Source organism: Cydia amplana, chromosome 3 (assembly GCF_948474715.1).
Source record: "Cydia amplana chromosome 3, ilCydAmpl1.1, whole genome shotgun sequence".
NCBI classification, from domain to species: domain Eukaryota; kingdom Metazoa; phylum Arthropoda; class Insecta; order Lepidoptera; family Tortricidae; genus Cydia; species Cydia amplana.
In genome coordinates, this window is record NC_086071.1 from 15160111 (window position 1) to 15166524 (window position 6414).

The following is a 6414-nucleotide window of genomic DNA, read 5'->3' on the forward strand; positions in this document are numbered from 1 at the left end:
CGCTTTTTTTTTAAAGCGCTAATAGTTTGTTCTACAAGTAAAGCAATCCCTTACTGCCCAGCCTCTAATAAAGTAGTAGGTAATTGTAAAATAAAATAAAAGGAAAACATTTTTTTTTTAATTCAAGTACCTACAGTACATTTTTTTATATTTGTTATCCGTAGTAGTCCCTGTACCTGAAAGAAATATAATATCATGAATCATGATAGAAAAAAATATCTAATGTAATAGGAAGAAAGATGATGCAACAATATGGATTCTATAAAGTTATAATCAAGTTATAATTTACATACCTGGTAGTAACTAGTAATAATTGTGTTTTTCATTCATAGACAAAATTCCATTATTTTCAACCACAGGAAATTTTATACATTTCTTTTTTAGGGTTCCGTAGCCAAATGGCAAAAAACGGAACCCTTATAGATTCGTCATGTCTGTCTGTCTGTCCGTCTGTCCGTCTGTCTGTCCGTCCGTATGTCACAGCCACTTTTCTCCGAAACTATAAGAACTATACTGTTGAAACTTGGTAAGTAGATGTATTCTGTGAACCGCATTAAGATTTTCACACAAAAATAGAAAAAAAAACAATAAATTTTTGGGGTTCCCCATACTTCGAACTGAAACTCAAAATTTTTTTTTTCATCAAACCCATACGTGTGGGGTATCTATGGATAGGTCTTCAAAAATGATATTGAGGTTCCTAATATCCTTTTTTTTCTAAACTGAATAGTTTGCGCGAGAGACACTTCCAAAGTGGTAAAATGTGTGTCCCCCCCCTGTAACTTCTAAAATAAGAGAATGATAAAACTAAAAAAAATATATGATGTACATTACCATGTAAACTTCCACCGAAAATTGGTTTGAACGAGATCTAGTAAGTAGTTTTTTTTATACGTCATAAATCGCCTAAATACGAAACCCTTCATGGGCGAGTCCGACTCGCACTTGGCCGCTTTTTATTGCTGTGAGGATGTCCTGATTGTAAAAATCAAAGAGATTAGGTAGAGTATAATTTCTAATTATCATTGTAAAAATTAAACGAATACGCTTAGCGCATACTTAATCCATCGATTTTTGAAAATAAGAAAAATTAAATAAAAATAAAAAACACAACACGAAATTTAGGTGTAAAAAAAAATACAAAAAGTTATGTCCCAGCATACAATGACTGGGGTTTGAACCGGGGACCTTCCGTTTGTAAGCAAAAAAGCGACTGTTTACAAAACGCGCCATGATAGTTCTTAGCTAAGCTGACGAAATTCGGGTACTTATTCAACAAAATCGGGTAGGTCAACAAAATTGCGCTAAACATCACGGCACTTCAAATTCGCGCCGTGGTCAGCCCGGCAACGTCGGAAATGGTATGGCAACGTCGCAAATGTATCCGTACACGAAATTTGTGACGCACACATACGTAAAATTGATGAAAAGTTAACTATGATTTTTGCATGATTTCTGTATGAAACATTGTTTTCCTATTCATTTAGCGAAAATGAATATTCGAAAGAAGATAAATGCGGAAATATTTATGTAGTAATAGTGTGTAGTTACTTAATGAAAGTCGATTGAATTTTGTATGAAAATCGAACCACCTTAATTTACGATTACTCTTGAGTTATTCATTTAAATTGTATGGTTTAATGGACCATTGTAATCTGTATAAAATGCTTAATATAACTAACGTTATTAATTTGATAATAATTGATGCTGTATCCGTGTAAAAAGCTTTGCGAATGCCATATATTATGTGATCTTTTGCTAGAAGTTAAGAGTGGGTATAGTAAGTTATCCTTAAAAGATAGACATACACCATCGCGGACTTTTTTGTAGAACCATGAAAGAGAGATAACCTCACCATACATTGTATTGTTATAGCTCAAGCCTCAAACCATAGAGAAATATAATAAGACAAGAGTGCTCACTCCATACATCAGTTAGACTATTAATTTCAGTGTCTACATCTAGCATCGAGTAGCGGAACTATCAGTACTATTAGCACCGACCGGAAAGTCTTATGCTGTTGAGATAAGACTTTCCGGTCGGTGCTACATCTATTGTCAAGTAGCAGTACTGATAGTTCCGCTACTCGATGCTAGATGCTAATAGTCTTTTTGGTACTAAAACTGATGTATGGAGTGAGCAATCTATGTATTTTTTTTCTCTATGCTCAAACGGATTAGGCAGCGTTTTCGATTAAAGCTCCTAGCCAGCGTGTTTTTTTTCCAACAACATTGTCATATTTCGCGCATTTTTGAGTTTTTATATATGTTTTTCGAGCAAAGCTCGGTCTCCCAGATATTTTTTTTATCAGTCAACGAAGTTAACGAAGGGATGTCCCTTCTAACTATGATTAATATACAGGGTGTAATCTAAAACGTGATACAAGATAATCAAACCTGAATCTTTTCATGATTTTGAACAACTTTTACTATGGGGTCAATTTTGTAATATTAAAAAAAAATTGAGCTGTTCCATAGAAATAGTCAAGGAGAGGTAGACAAAAATGTATGGCAAAGATTTTTTTTATTGTTAATTTACAAAGTTGACCCCATAGTAAAAGTTGTTCAAAATCATGAAAAGATTCAGGTTTGATTATCTTGTATCACGTTATAGATTACACCCTGTATATCAAATCGTGTAAAAATAGTTTCCATGTCAATATAGAGAGGAAAATGGGGACTTCGTTTTCACGGAGGAGCCTTTGACGGCTCAATTCTATTCCAACTGTATGACATTTCTCTATATACAATATTGCACCTTTATTTGCCTGCCGCGTGATACGCTATCGAATGAAATTTACACTAGGGCATAGACTAGGAATCCTCTAGACGGAGTTTAGAGCAATTATTTCATGAAACCGATGCTGCCAAAAATATTGGGGTGCGGGGGACGAGGTGAGCGAATCCCCGTGCCGTGATTGGTCCGTTCAAAGACACGGACCAATCACGGCACGGGATTCTGACACTTGACTCGAAGATGGAGTAAAACTACCGTTTATTTGTGGCAGAGGGGGTAGCGGACTATGCTCAGTCTAGAGGATATCTTGTCTGTGCATTAGGGTTTCAGTTTGTTAGTTCCGCCAGCACAATAGATTTCGACTTCAAAGAGATTATTTGTAAGCGAGAGTTTCACGCTGAACTGATTTCACACAATCGTACTACGTACGTGTGTTATTCTCAATGCAGAAACAGCTTTTGTAATGTCCGTAAGTTGTTATTTCCGTTACATTTTCCTCGTCACGACTAAATAATTTTCAGGCCGCTTACGAACATTGAATATGCCGATTACCGAATATTCGGCCCATCTCTGGTTTGGACTAGAGATGCTACGAATACTCGGCAACTATTCGGTACTCGACCACTTTGCCGAATATTCGGTATTCGGCCGAATGTTACCTACTATTCGACTGAATAACGAATATCTGTTGGAAAGTTGTTACGAAACCCTTTTTTGAGCATTTGTTGATAACAACATTTTTTTTATCATGGGTGTGATTTGATTGACTCTAACTAGAAGTACATTATTTAATTAATTCTTTTCAACAAAAAAAAAACATTTTAGCAAACTTTGTGCTGAGCTTTGGTGAACAGTTTCAAAATAATTGTGACAAAATGGTCGCATGTCATGCCGCATATTCGGCGCTTCGGCCAAGAGAGGTGCTGAATATTCGGTATTCGGGCAAAATCACTATCCGGGGCATCATCTCTAGTTTAGTTAGACTAGAATGGGAGATCCGTAACATGAGTGTCTTACCTTATCTGTTTGATTCAGAACATGATTAAGACTGGGTCGACCTTCCTTTGGCACCCTTATTAGGGGAATTGTGTATTCTAATAAACTAATTAATTTCTATATAAATCAGTATATTAATTTCAATTCAATTTTATTTTAAGTATTTATATTAATATATTGCACGCTACTCTGTAGGCCCAAGAACGCTTCGTATATCAAGCGGTCGTCGGTTAGCAGAGGGCTTACCGCGAACCACGTTCGACGTGTTGCCTCTCTGTCGCACTTGTAAATTCGTACGTAAGTGTAACAGGGAGGCAAGACGTCGAACGTGGTTCGCGGTAGCCCCTCAGACGCGGGATCTGTGTCCCGGCTCTTATTTCAATACCTATCTCATCTCAAGACGTAAGTGAGCTCGTTACAGATTAGAGCCCTGTGGCAGTGATTTATCTTCAACATACAGGATGCTTCCTGTAACAGGAGCAATAAATTAAACTAAAGGCTGTACTCCTCAAACTGACCAACATTTGTTCAGCAACTTTTAAGAATGATGAATCCTTTAGACTCCCACTTTTTCATACAAAATAAATATTGCCTTCAATGTACGCTGACATCAGTGTGTTTGACGTTTCTTGTCACGCTTTAAACATAACAAAATTTGCAATACATTGCGTCTTAGAATAAACTTTAAAGTGTACGTAATAAAAATTAAAACATGAGTTATTTTCAAAAGTTGCTGAACAAATGTTGGTCAGTTTGAGGAGTACAGCCTTTAGTTTAATTTATTGCTCCTGTTACAGGAAGCACCCTGTATGTGCACATGTGTCACTAAGATAACCTAGTTTCTATATCGATTGATTGAAGTACCCCCAATGAGTTGATTGTACTCATTGGGGCGATTTTGTTTTAGCAATATGATAAAATCTCAAATCTTATATCGATTATCTGTTTTAGGAATTTGATAAGGTTTTGATCTTATATCGATACGACCTTGAGAATATCGATTGATTGAAGTACTCATTGGAGCGATTCTGTTTTAGCAATATGATAAGGTTTTGATCTTATATCTATACGACCTTGAGAATATAGACGGATTGAAGTAATCATTGGAGCGATTCTGTTTTAGCAATATGATAAGGTTTTGATCTTATATCTATACGACCTTGAGAATATAGACTGATTGAAGTACTCATTGGAGCGATTCTGTTTTAGCAATTTGATAAGGTTTTGATCTTATATCGATATATACGACCTTGAGTCGCGTCATCAGGCATCTCACGCGCACCAATAAGTGCGAGCGAGATGCTTTATTGGTGGAGCGGGGCACGCAGACTCAAGGTCGTATTCAAATTACAGTAGAATCCGATTAGTACGACTTCGCATATAACAACCAACCGCTTATAGCGACGTAAGTATAGGCACTTGTTTGGTTTTAGTACGAGCTACTATGAAAGTACAACCGTTTATTACGACTCCGCTTATAACGACCGATCGCTTTTAACGACGGAAATTGACTCAAAATCCGTCCGTCAAGTCCGGTTACAACGACGAGCGACGTAGTTTTTACAAATAAATAGTTGGTAAGAAGCTTAATCCGTCCCGCGCACCTAACTCCCCTCCCCCTTTTGCCTATACGCAGCAAGATGAAATAGTCATGTGACTTTTCGTAATCTTGCAAACTAAATAAAACCCAATTCCCATTTTTCAATTGAGCTTAAACTCCACATACATAATTATGTACATAAGTTAGGTACAATGCAATATTTTGGTAGGTACCTTCGAGCTGATCTATGGACACAGGATATGGACATAGGAACTGTGTGATAAAACAACGTCAGCTGGATTAGATCCCCAAGAATTACGACTTTTTATTTTACGGGATTCGAGTAATTTGCGGACGACGAGTGGGTTGACTACGCGTACCTTGAAAAGTGGCTTCTTCTAAACACACAAGTCTCTCCATTTAAGAAAAAGTGTTGTAATACTAACGTAAATAAATATTTTAAAGGAAATGTTTTTTTTCTTTGATTGTCGCATAAGTATTAATAAATACAAAATGACGTAATTATTTTGGTAAAAAAAATATATTAAAATTGGCAGTTCGTTTTGTACGACGTCCGGTTAGTACGACGTAATATCAGCGGTCCCTTGGGCGTCGTTATAACCGGACTCTACTGTAGATGATTATTATTTTATTTTTATGCTTAGTTTTTAACTCTAGTTTTTAATTTTAGTTTGTAATTTTTTTTAAGGCTTTTTATTATTTGTTTTATTACTTTTAGAATATTAAATAAATATATTTTATTTTATAATCAATTAGATGAAAACCAAGTGTTAAAACTAAATCGGCCCCTTTCTCCTTATTTTCGGAATATATGAAAACAATATATGTGTATATAGTTCATCATATGTACATATTTAATACTGTATTTACTATTTTTTTTACGAAATATGTGCAATTTTCTTAAAAAACATGAATTGTAGAGACCGTAGGCTGTTTGATAAGTACCCGTTTATGAAAAAAATAATCAGTTGTTTTTGTTTATATGCATTTATTTTTCTTCATAGTCTCCTTTTAACTCTATACACTGGTTCCACCTATATTCAAGCTTCAATAAACCATCCAAAAAGTATGATTTCGGAAAGTCATTAAAATAGGCCTCTGTGGCGGCAATGACTTCGTCA